Genomic DNA, 13,820 nt, shown 5'->3' on the forward strand with positions numbered 1-13,820 from the left:
TGCCAACACATCAAAAAGCAACACAAATAAGTGCAACATCGATGCAAATAAGGACCAAATTGTTTTTGACTCTAATTTGGCATATTTGGATCATTCTTTGCCACCACTTGGTTTGTTTTTGTAAATCACATTCATTTTCCTATCTCTAAGTCAAACTCACTTGTTTGGGCATTAAGAGAGATAATTCAAGAGTGAAAATGATCAAGATCCAAAAACTCCCCCTTTTTCCCATAATCAATATTCTCCCCCACAAGAGACCAAATTTTGCAATTAGAGTATTTTGGCAAATCAAAAGTTCTAGCTCTATTGTTTTCAAAATTCACAAGTGGTAGCTGATCCATTTGCTTGCTTTGGCCTTAATTTCTCCCCCTTTGGCATTAAGCACCAAAACAGGATCAATCTTGGGCCTTTAACCCCATTGCCTCACCAAAAATTGTCAATTAAGAGCAAAAGGCAATAAGAGCATAAGAATGAACTTAGAGGTGAGTACACTAATACCGGAGTGCAGTGGAAGTCTTTGCATGGTCCAAGTTCACCTTTCCCTTTCAATGCACCTTCAAGACTGCATCAAGTAACTCAAACACAAGGATTAGTCTCAAAGGGTCAAGTTGTAGCACTTCTGCCCCTAAATATGTGCATCATTCACACATGGACTTGTGAGGTCCGGGGATCCCTTGCACAACTTGAGCACCATAAATAAGCAACAAATTGCATAAATGTATAAGTAACATGATCAAGGGCATAAAACACATGTATGCTATAGATCAATCCAAGTTATGCGAATCTAAGACATTTAGCTCACTACGCAGCCTGCAAAAGTTTTCTCATCTAATGGCTTGATAAAGATATCGGCTAGCTGGTTCTTAGTGCTAATATGGGACACCTCGATATCTCCCTTTTACTGGTGGTCTCTCAGAAAGTGATGCCGGATGTCTATGTGCTTAGTGCGGCTGTGTTCAACAGGATTATCCGCCATGCGGATTGCACTCTCATTGTCACATAGGAGTGGGACTTTGCTCAGATTGTAGCCAAAGTCCCAGAGGGTTTGCCTCATCCAAAGTTGTTGCGCGCAACACTGTCCTGCGGCAACATACTCGGCCTCAGCGATGGATAGGGCAACAGAGGTTTGTTTCTTTGAACTCCAAGACACCAGGGACCTTCCTAGGAATTGGCACGTCCCTGATGTACTCTTCCTATGAACCTTGCATCTAGCATAATCGGAGTCTGAAAATCCAATTAAGTCAAAGGTAGACCCCTTTGGATACCAGATCCTGAAGCAAGGCGTAGCAACTAGATATCTAAGAATCCGCTTAACGGCCACAAGGTGTCATTCCCTTGGGTTGGATTGAAATCTAGCACACATGGATACGCTAAGCATAATATCCGGTCTACTAGCACATAAATAAAGTAATGACCCTATCATAGACCGATATGCCTTTTGATCAACGGACTTACCTCCTTTGTTGAGGTCGACATGTCCGTCGGTTCCCATTGGTGTCTTCGCGGGCTTGGCGTCCTTCATCCCAAACCGCTTGAGAAGATCTTGAGTGTACTTCGTTTGGGAGATGAAGGTGCCGTCCTTGAGTTGCTTCACTTGGAACCCAAGGAAGTAGGTCAACTCGCCCATCATCGACATCTCAAACTTTTGAGTCATCACCCTGCTAAACTCCTCACAAGACTTTTGGTTAGTAGAACCAAATATTATGTCATCGACATAAATTTGGCACACAAAAAAGTCACCATCACAAGTCTTAGTGAAAAGAGTGGGATCGGCTTTCCCAACCTTGAAAGCATTAGCAATTAAGAAATCTCTAAGGCATTCATACCATGCTCTTGGGGCTTGCTTAAGTCCATAGAGCGCCTTAGAGAGCTTAAAGACGTGGTCGGGATACCTATCATCCTCAAAGCCAGGGGGTTGTTCCGTGTATACCTCCTCCTTGATTGGCCCGTTGAAAGAGTGGTGAGCGGCATAAGCTAACAATATTCGAATGGACTCTAGCCTAGCCACAGGAGCAAAAGTCTCCTCAAAATCCAAACCTGCGACTTGGGCATAACCTTTTGCCACAAGTCGAGCCTTGTTCCTTGTCACCACCCCGTGCTCGTCTTGTTTGTTGCAGAACACCCACTTGGTTCCCACAACATTTTGCTTTGGACGTGGCACCAGGCTCCGAACTTCATTCCTCTTGAAGTTGTTGAGCTCTTCCTACATGACCAACACCCAGTCCAGATCTAGCAAGGCCACTTCTACCCTAAAAGGCTCAATAGAAGAGACAAATGAGTAATGCTCACAAAAGTTAGCTAATCTTGAGCGAGTAGTTACTCCCTTGCTTATGTCACCCAGAATCTGGTCAACGGGGTGATTCCTTTGAATCGTCGCTCGGACTTGAGTTGGAGGGGCCAGTGGTGCTTCTTCCTCCGTAACTTGTTCTTCTTGTGCTCCCCCTTGATCACGCGCCTCTTCTTGAGGGACATGTTCATCATCTTGAGTTGGGGGATGCACCATTGTTGAGGAAGAAGGTTGATCTTGCTCTTGTTGTTCCTGTGGTCGCACATCACCTATCGCCATCGTGCGTATTGCGACCGTTGGAACATCATCTTCATCTACATCATTAAGATCAACTTGCTCTCTTGGAGAGCCATTAGTCTCATCAAATACAACGTCGCTAGAGACTTCAACCAAACCCGATGATTTGTTGAAGACTATATGTGGCAGAACCTCCCAAGTTATTGGGCCCACATGCACCTATCCTTGTCTCAAAGACCTCAGACTGCTATGCATGTGCACCAGATAACTTAACAGGATCCGTCCGATTGCCCCAAGGACACCGGATAAACCACTTATAACTAGAACCGCGGGATTAAGTAAACACAAATCACACACCAATAATTTTGTAGCGGAAATCTTATTACCAAATTTTACATGTTACATCAAGTTTTACAATGTACATGATCGGAGTGGTTACAAAAGTGATTCAAAGAAATAACTTTGAATTGTTATAAATTGTCTATAAGTTTGAAATATATGCTAGCTCAAGTGACCATCCTCAAAAAGAAGTATAGAAGAGTTACTTAGACTTATAAGAAGGCTGAGCCCACCGGCACTTAACACCATCATCAACAGCACAAAACTATGACCTGAAAAACAACAGGGAATAAAACCCTGAGTACGGAATTACTCAGCAAGACTTACCCGACTAAAGAAAAGACTCTCTAGGGTATGCTGGATTGTGGAATCAAGGAAAAGTTTTAGCAAGAATCAAATTAGATACTTTTGCAGAAATAGCTTACTAAAGTGAGTCCTTACTTTCAATATTTTAACGCCAGATTAAATATTAATAGACTCTGTTTGCATCTGGTCTAATTTCTCCATCTCATCAATACAACATCATTTTTATTCATGAGGTTCACATCCTGACTTAGGTTGTAGGTCAGTGACCAAGTCTCCACTGTCCGGGGATATAACGGCGATCCGAATCGATTTACTCAGCTGAGGATCTCTAACCACACGACATATGTAGCACTTAACCCTTGCATATGTCAACTCGCCACCGGGGTTCTTAAGACCAGATCAGGTTCACGCCAACCGAGAGCACAGATACACCACCGTCCAGCCTCTTGCCACGGAGGGTACACGCTACTCTCGCCATCTCTCCACTCCCATTGCGTGTTATCTTATTCTGGTATTAGTCTGCCCGAGGCAAAGCTTACCCTGTCCCATATCCAGGGCATGTGGCCAGTTAAGATAGTCCTTGATCATCAAGCCTACATACGCATCCAATCCTTAATCAACCTGGGTAGAACATCACCTGTTCCTAGCCCAAGTCCCGGTTTAAGTACTTCCATCCTTAGGATTGTTTGTGTGCCTTAGGATGAAAAGAGCATCAAAGGGAACTTTGCAGTAAGATCCCCCCATGCTCCTAATGAAAATATTCTTGCAGGTAGAAGTTCTCCTTCCTCAGGATAACCCATGAGCTAGGCCTTAATGCAAAAGATAACCTCTATCCACAAGATCTAAGCAGGGATAAGCATTTTTGTAAATCATATTTTGATACTTCGTCAGAAGTATCTACAAAGATATGGATATCAAGGTAGGCAATGCATCAATGGGTTTCCAAGCAACTCCTATAAACCTAATGCACATTCACTAGACTTAAAGTATGTAAAATAATTTAAAAACACAAGGAAGGGGTTGCATGCACTGAGGCTTGCCTTTGTTGCAGTGAAGAGGTTCAAGACCTTTCTACCCAATAACCAGTTAGATAGCTCCATCCACTTGATGAATAGGCACTGGAGCAAACTCTTCTTCAGTCACCTCTTCAGCTTGAATCTTCACTCCTTCTGGTAGGAGTTCTATATGAAATGACATGATCATGGATGTTTATGCTTATGCAACTTGAAAAGAAAATACTAAGAAGCATCACAAGACTTAAACCTCTCTAATGGTGCACACAAAAACTAACAAAACCTTAAGAGAGCTAAATACTCTAATATCACAACTCAATCATACTAGGGCAGCCAGCAAGGATGAGGTGATATTCTTCAGTTACTCCAATATAGACACTAGTTTACTAAATCAGCCACCTTCCACTAAATTTGTTTTCAGTTTTCTGAAACAGCACAACACTAAGCCTGACAGAGGGTTTTTGCACTTACTTTTCTCTAAATTCTCTACAGTAGCAAGCCAACTCTTTGCATCAAATTTGTTGTGCATGATATGGTCTCCCATCTTGCTGTGGAATCCCTAACCCAATTCTAGTTGGAGTAATTACCACAGAGCTCCAAAGGTGGTTAAAAACTCACTGAACCATGATAACAGTCGACTGAATCAGTCTGCATTCCATATGCCTGGCAGGGGTAATTAGGACACCAATTACTGCCAACCCTGTGTAACACCCAGTTCATTTCTCTTTAGAAAACTTATTCACCTTACTATGGTCTCCAACCTTTATACATGGAGTAGGACTCGTAACTCCAGGAATTAAATTCTAAAGAGCTTCAAAATTGGTTGAACAACACCCTGAAACAGATTTTTAGTGAACTGATACAGCCCACCCCTAGTCTGACAGGGAAGGTTTGGAGGTATTTTACTCCCAAATTTCTGTAGAGCCATGTCTATCTTACTTTAGTAAACTTATTTACTTCACTTTGCTCTACACTTTTGCTAAATAATTCTTAGTCCAAAACCACTAGGATGGGTCACAATAGAGCTCTAAACTTGGTACCATTCACTGATGTTCAGATTTTCAGCTCTGAATAAACTAAGTCAATAGCAATCTGATAATCCAAACACAAAAATTCAGATGCTGAATTAAACTAAGTCTAAATTCCAAAAACCCTGACAACTTATCTTTGAGCAAATTTTACACCTAGTTCCCAATAACAGACAGTGGTAGAGTTCAATCAAATGTCGTGGGGAACATTAGTGACATACCTAAACTTTGGTGCTCACAAGGAATCGACAAGAGAAAGTGTGAGTTGTTCGGTCAACACAGGGGCTGCTCACGGCTCTGGTCTACGGTGGCACAACTCTGTTCTGAGCAGCACAAGACTCTAGAATTAGGAAACCCAGTTCGGTGAGCTTCACTAATCAAGGGAGATTACCAAACAAGGTTCACCTGGGCAACAAACTTGTTGAGATAGTCTGACCACGGCGAGGTGGAAGGATGGTTGCTGTGGCACTAGAGTACCAGACAATGGAATGGCACTTGATGAACTGAACAAAGCCGACACAGAGGCTAAGGAGATGAACTCAGGCTTGCACACACCACCACAGAGATGCCCAAGGATCCAGCTAAAGCTCGAGACAACAGGGCTCCCTGGACAAGCACTTAAATAAGGGATGGCGCTGGGGCAGGTTCACTGGACCTGGCTTGAGGACACGAGAGTGGACAGACAGACACCGAATGGACAGTACTGGGGGTTAGCCATCAGGCAAGCTTGACACCACATCACAACATTGAATCCGTCCAAGTTATGCCCCCCAGGGTTCTCACTTATCTCTCATCTCTCCCTAGATTTTATAGTTGCGGCGATATTTTCTTTAGATTTTTCTGGTGTGCACTGAAGTGCTTAAGTCCGATTGAAACCCTTTGTTTAGCCCCACTTTTCTCACTATTCCAAATAAGGGTAGCTCAAGCCTTTCTAAACAAACTTGTTGCCCAATCATCGCTCTTTAGGTTTACTGTGAAAGTCCAAGACCCAAAATGTGTAGACCACAAGATATGCGACTCTGAAGTTGGCTATAGCTCACTGGAAACCAAGTTCCGTTCTCTGAATTTTACAGAATTAGCCAATGTTGCCTCCTTGCATTCCTCCCTATTTGGCTGCCTGGATCACCCAATTTCACTTAATAACAGACCTCTCCCCTTTAACCAAAGTGATTCTCCATGCCTAGATTTTCCCTTTTTTTGTATAGCAACTCATGGTTGAAAACATATAGAACAAGGGTTGGGGTGATCCAAAGTTGCCCCCATCACTCAACACTCCTGTCAGTTAACTGAACTTACTGACTGACAGAGGAAGTTCAGGTGTACTTTATTCCTAATTTTGTATAGTACTAAGCCCATCTCTTTTTAGGAAAATTATTCACTGTACTATGGTCTTTAAACGTACTACACAAAGCATGGTTCATAGCTCTATGAATCAAACACTAGAGAGCCCCAAAGTTGGGCTCATCACACTGAAACTAATTTTCAGTTGACTGAAATAGCCTGCTGCACCATCTGCATCTCCCTTAACAAGCCTTATTTTCCAACCATAGGTCTTCCACTTGGGTACAACACTCCAAAGCTGAAACTACTCAGATTTGTAGTTGTGGTGTTCCAAAGTATAGCAGAAACAACCAAACATTCAGTCTCAACTTAACTGAACAACCCTTACTATTTCTGACAGAGGACTTTGCAGCTCCATTATCTCTCAACTTTATATAACAACAGGACCATCTCCTTGCATGAAACTTGTCCATCTATACCTAGTCTCCAACTTTGCTATAGAAACTATAGTCTAAAACCACTCATATTGATCACAAAACATCTCCAAATTAAGCATCCTATACTGAAATTCAGGTTTTAGAGACTGAACCCAAAGCAGTTGGAACCAGCCTGACAGTCCAACTTTGAGCCACTTTTACTCCTTTTTTGTGTAGCACCAAACTAAACTCACTGAAATTTGTTCTCCTATATATGGTCTTCCATTTTGCTATACAACTCTTGGTCTAAAACCATATGGATTAATCACAACTGAGTTCCAAACAGAGCACCATTGGTTGTTTTTTAGAGTTTCAGCTCTGAACCACTAAGTCACCAATACACTGACAGTCCATTTTTAGGTAAGCTTTACTCCAAATTTTGCATGGGGTCATGTCAAACTCACTTAAGAAAACTTGTTCACCATCATATGGACTTCAACTTCTCTATAAACACCATAGTCCAAAGTTCTATGGTTTAGCCACAATTGAGCTCCAAAACAGCACACTCAACACTGAAACTTCACTCAGTTCACTATTCACCATCTGAAATTCCATGAGTCTGTCAACACTTCTTTGGACTACCTTTTCTGCTGGTAGCATATACTTTTAAGGCCAAGTTGATTAACAAAGTCTGTACTCCAATAGTTCCTCTACAAGTTCTATATAGTGACCCTTAGCTAAACCCTTTTGGATTCCACTCTACCACAGCCCAAAGTTTGCATAAAATACTGAAATTCAGACTGAATTTTATTAAGTATGAACTCCACACTTTCCAGCAGCTCTACTTTAGACCAGTTCTTCTCCAAATTCCATATAGATTTAAGACTCGGTTACTTAATCAAAGTCACACTCCTCACATAGCTTTATAACTTTGTTACAATGACCACCTTTAAAATGTTTATAGATCAGAAGTTATAAAGGACCAAAATTGCCTAGTTGCTACTATTTTCAGCAATTCCAATTTGAGCTCAAAACTGAACTTTTGTGATTTACTCCAATTTTCTTCACACAACATGGGAATCTCCAAATAAGAAATTTATTCACTTTTCCAAGCTCCACAACTTTGATATATGGACTTTTGTCAAATTATTTCTAGATTTTGAATTCCTCTTTTGGGCTAGTTTTAGGGTTTTACATATTCTTCATTTTCTTCAAGTGTTTCTTCCACTAGACTAACACTTCAAAACAAATAATTCTAGGTTCTTAAAGCTTTCCTTTAATACTTAAGACTCCAAGTCATCATATTACTTGTCCAAGAGATGATCTACTCTTGTCTAGCTTACGCCAAGTCCTTAACCCAACACACAACATCACACTTTTTGAAAAAGTTTAACCTAGTGAATGCATTCTAAGTGTAACAAGCACATTAATGCAGATGCTTATGATGACATGTCAGAGTTTTAGTTTACGTAACACCAGGGGTGTTACAGCCTCCCCCCCCAAAAAAAGAAATCTTGTCCCGAGATTTAAAAGTCCAGGCTCAGTAACAGAAAAGGAAATGTGTCACAAACTTATTTCCCAATTTCTCCTACCAGGCAGGGGAGGTGTTTTGTATTGCTTACCCATGAGTTAACCACGATGTCACTCGACATTCGCACTCATCTCTAATGCTACGGACTTCCAATGATAACTCGGCGATAAATCTCTTTCTGTGTGGTTTACCCAAGATGTTGCATCTAATTTGTTTTGGATAACGTCTATCCATTTGTCTGTTTCTTGTTCAACAGACTTACATGGGAAATCACGGTGGTACCATTTCGTCATGAAACACAACCAGAAACTATGGTACCAGCGTGTGCCAAGTCGTTTATCCATTTTAACTTTTAGGATTTGGCAAACTACTACAAACATCCAATAGTTGCCACTGAGACAGGTAGTTCTTTATTACACCATAGCCATAGACATGCTCACAGGTTACCTGATCCAGGTGAAACAGGAAAAACTCTTTACAACAAAGTTTAACCTATTTTTACTAGCTAACATTACTATATGGGTCTACCTTACATCTACCTTTCAAAACTAATTTACATAGGTATATTGCCTGACGAGAATTAAGTTGCCTGCTACATCTTCTCCGATTATCACATCTGCCAGATGTCTGTTTCCATGCTCCATAGGTACCTTTTAGTCTGTTGGTGTTGGGGCAGAATAAAAGGCAACATTGAGCATATGCACCGTTTGTTGCAGATGGTTGATCAGTCGCTGCACTGTTTGAAATTCCATCGGATAGGTATGATGCAACTCCTCAAGCACCTGATCATGATGACCTAGGAAGCCCATGGTTTCCTTAAGTTCTTCCCTAACCGTAATAGCATACGAGTGAGTATCTTCTTGTTGCTGAATCAAAATTTTAGATTTTGAATGAGCATTAGTCAGCTAATGCTCGAGTTCCTTAATGCGATTCTGATCAGCTTGGTGTTGCGTTTGAAGTTCTATCACCTGATGCTCTAGTCCAACAATTCGCCCAGCTTGAATCTTTGTTTCTTCAACCATTCTTGTGCCTGAGTACAAGCCCTATTCTTGGCCATTTCCGTCATCTTAAATGTTGCATAACTCCCAGTGTACAACTGCTGCCACATTTGACGACTGTGCCCTCGAGTAAGCTGCAACTCTAGCATAGCCATCAAAACTCAAGCAGATGCCGATTCAACAGAATCCTGCCCAATGGGAATGCTTTCCATTAATCGGGCCTGGTGTTGATACACAACTGGGTCGCTTAATGCAACTGCAGGGAACAACCTCATAGACGTCGCTTGTATTTCTTCCCACTTCTGGTAACAAATGGTTGTTAACATGTAAAGCCCTAAAATTGGTATAATAAAATAAATAAATAAATGCATATATTGATATAGAAGTGTTTTAGAATCTATGGAACCTTTGGAGATTATTTGAATTTCTTCTATTTGTGCATATTCAAATAATGAAATAGTATTGGTCATTTAACAAATAAATAAATACAGAAATATGCATATCATGCTGTGGTTATTGTATTTCTACATTTGTATTCAAATTTGTGAGACAAGTTTAAATTTGAAAATTAGAATTTGAAAATAAGAGAAAAAAGGGAAGAGAAGGAAAAAAAAGGAAAGAAGATAATACACATTATAAGATAAATAATATTATTGTAGAGAGCAAAAGTATAATTCATGTAGACTTTTGTTGATATTTGAAATCTAGAGTTCAAAACAAAACTTTGAATTTGGTTTGGATATCTGAAATTTGAAATAGAAAAGAAAAAAAGGAAAAACAAAAAGAAATTGGGCCATCCTGGGCCAAATCTGTGCCTCCCCCTCGGCCCAACCTCACTCCCTGGTTGCGCTGACGGGCGGACCCCAGTGGTCAGTGTCCCTCGCCTCCGCGCGCAAACCGCACCGCATCTGCGCACTGGCCAGTCTTTGGAAAATCGCGGACCGACTGTTCGGTCTCCAAGTTAGCGCTCTGGTCCTACTCTCACGGACATGTGGGACCCTGGTGTCGGATGTATCTTCTCCGCATCGTGCGGCCAGAAAACGAAATCGCCCGCAACAACCGGACCGGGGCGAGCGGAGTCCCTGCGCTAGATCCTTGGGATCTTGTTTCGCCCTCGCAGTAGATATATAGGGGCCCTCGATCGTCCGACCACCTGGTTGCCTCAATTGTAGCCGAGGTGTGGGCTGGCACCATGTAGACCACCGCGGTCACAGAGAAGATTGCCGCCGTGGCCGAAACTTAGTGGAAGAGCATACTGGGGCTTGCTGTGTGCCTAGGGGGCTTCGTTGGTGCGCGGCGGGCGTGGCTGGAGGAAATCCGGAGCTCGCGGGCGGTTGGACTCTCGGCAATTGCTCGCCGGAGCAATCCTTCTGCCTCGGATCACAGGTCACCGTGGGCGACCCCAAACTCTCCACCACTGCCGGTAAGACTACCCCTTGTGCATTCGCCATCTTCTGAGGTTTGTGTTGGGGCTCTCTGTTCCGCCCTTGGGGTACTGGATGTCGACCCAGGGCGCTAGATCACCATCACCGGCGTGCGCTCCACCATGTAGAGCTCGGGCGCCGCCGCCCTGGGCGCTCGGTGTGGAAGGCTGGACTTCAGCCGTTGATCCCCTGATGGACAGCTCTGATAGGCTCTAGGTTACCCCTTCGACCAAATTGAATCCGCGCCGTGGGATCTTGATCGGATGGCCACGATGGAGTGTACGGGTTGTGTTTAAAGTGGGATCTAATCTGTGCCATTGGTTGTGGATCCAATGGTCCCGGCGCAGCGATACCCCTTCGTTGTGGCAAGTTAACATATGAGTCCCTGAGCTTCGTAGAAATAAACCCGCAGTCCACCATGTGGATAGTCTGTGTCCGGGAATCATTTCGATTTAGCCCCTGCGCTTCTCTGGAATTGTGGCCGCAGCCCAGGGATTGATTAAATCAAGTAATTAAGTTAGGAAAATGATTTTTAGTTTAAAAATAAATCAAGAAGCTTGTTTAATTCATATTAAATCCATTTTAACTCCAAATTAATTCATTCCAGTTGCATTGGACTTGTAATAATATTGTTTATCATCCAGTAACTTTATTTTGTTATGAAACCTAAACTGAGATTTTGTACTTAATTTCTTTTATACACCACTGTTAAATCTTTAGAAATTCGTAACTCGATAACCGTAACTCCGTTTTGATCTATTCTAGTTGCATTAGTCTCGTAATAATATTTATTATCATCTAGTAACTTTGTTTTGTCTTGAAATATAGGTTAAAATGTTGCATTTAGTTTATTCTATATTTAACCACGTGGCTCTTCGGAAAATCATAACTCGGTAAACGTAGCTCCAAATTTAGTGGTTCTTGTTTCTACGATCTCGTAGCAACACGTAGATTATTATTACACAGTTTATTTTTATGTTTGGTGTGATGTTAATTTTGCATGTACCATGTTTGTTTGTATTACTACGACTAGCAGTGAGGTCACGAGTCACCTAAAGAGCAAGTTGGTACCTGGAATCTCAAGTCTCAGGCAAGTTGTGCCCTTGATCACTTCTTTTTACCCAGTCATGTTCTAATTAATCATAATGATCTGCATAGGTTAATTTTGACGGGACCCAATAGGTTTCCCTAGTTTGACTATCTTTATACCTTGTTCACCACTGGATTTTTGGGTAGTACCTGCTATTGCTTTACGTGGTTTTGGGTATAGAGATACATTTTATTCATGATTATATCTTTATTATCAGTTGTTTATTACTGTTCATGATAAGATCATTATGTTAATTGGAACATGGAGAACCACTTGGGAAAACAGTGCTACCACAAGGGTTTAATGGGATGCCCTTGGCTGACTAACTAGCAAAGCTAGTGGAGGACTACCTTACCCGAAAGGGGCAAGGGCAGTAGGGGAGTGATCAGTGTAGGGAGGTCCTCGGGTTGATTTTGCTACGATGGCGGTCAGACGAGGGATTCCTGCATTGGAGCTTCCTATAAACTGTAGCGGGTTTTCTGAAGCTAGTGGAACTTTGTAAAGGCCTCGTAGTGTTACCCTGCCTCGCCTCCTCGGTAGAGGTGTATGGGATTGGCCGTCTCTTGGCAGATGGGTAACATGACTTGTGGGTAAAGATGCGCAACCTCTACAGAGTGTAAAACTGGTATACTAGCCGTGCTCACGGTCATGAGCAGCTCGGACACTCACATGATTAATTTATGGAACTAAATTCAATTTGTCATATGCATTGCATCGCAGGTGATGTTGTTACTTTTGTTCTACTACTTAATTGGGTTGGTATTTACTTATACTTAGTAATTGCTAATAAAATTTTGACCAACTTTAAAAGCAATGCTCAGGTTCAACCATCCTCTTTGGTAAGCCTTACACTTCACATGAGCTCCCATCTTTGGCAAGTTCATACACATTATTCCCCACAACTTGTTGAGCTATGAACGTATGTGAGCTCACTCTTGCTGTCTCACACCCCCCACAGGTCAAGAACAGGTACCACAGGTTGAGGCGCATGGAGGATGCTGTGACAAGTTCGTGAGAGGTCTAGGTCGTCGTCTCCCAGTCAACTTTGGGTTGCTGGACCGTTGTCTCCTTATAATGTAATTATTTATTTATTTTGTATAGAACTCCTATTATATAGTAAAGATGTGACATTCGATCCTGTGCCATGATTCATCATATGTGTGAGACTTGGTCCCAGCACACCTGGTGATTATGTTCGCGCCCGGGTCTTGGTGCCCCGAAACCCGGGTGTGACAGAAGTGGTATTAGAGGAATGTTGATTGTAGGACGAAACCTATATAGAATTGGACAACCAATACTTCCTTACCTTTGCCACTCTGATTCTATCTAAACTTCTCTTAATCTTTTCTCATCTATTTTTGCTTTACTCTGATTATTCTTACTTTTTTCTTTCTAAAGACCAATGTGGATTTCACACTTTGAGATCTGGTGCCTAAAGTGACTTTAGGAATAGGAGACCTACTCTTAGGAACAAAAACAAAATTATTTTTTTATGTATCCATGCACTTGAATGTTTGTTCTTATGATACTTGTCTGATTTGGATCTTTGATTGAGTGTGATCGGTTGTGGAGTAATGTCCACAATTATATCTACATATACACCTAGACATAAGGGAAAATATTTACAAAATAGACAACACAGAATATCCCTATTAAAAATAGATCTACTAAACTAGATATATTTATAAGATAAACTAGATTATCCTCCAATAAAGTGTATCTATAGATCCATCTTATCTTAAAGAATTCTGTATTATCTCAATAGATTCATCTTATCTTATCCTAACCACTTTTGCTTATCCCATCCTAGTGTAACAACCATGATCTAGTCCAAAATAAATTAAGTAGATCTTATCTGGTCTAATCTAGT

The 13,820-nt window shown here is 41.6% G+C and overlaps 1 long non-coding RNA gene across 1 annotated transcript; it reads right to left on the reverse strand.

Annotated features, from left to right (window-relative positions):
• Positions 1–3,994: 3,994 nt before the first annotated feature.
• Positions 3,995–6,536, reverse strand: LOC103640543 (uncharacterized). The gene is made up of 3 exons (XR_002266766.1): positions 5,616–6,536; positions 5,432–5,533; positions 3,995–4,350 (listed from the first exon to the last, which is right to left on the reverse strand). It is a non-coding gene; the product is annotated as an uncharacterized lncRNA (long non-coding RNA).
• Between the last annotated feature and the right edge of the window lie 7,284 nt (positions 6,537–13,820).

This window comes from Zea mays, chromosome 1 (genome assembly GCF_902167145.1).
Source record: "Zea mays cultivar B73 chromosome 1, Zm-B73-REFERENCE-NAM-5.0, whole genome shotgun sequence".
Taxonomy (NCBI): domain Eukaryota; kingdom Viridiplantae; phylum Streptophyta; class Magnoliopsida; order Poales; family Poaceae; genus Zea; species Zea mays.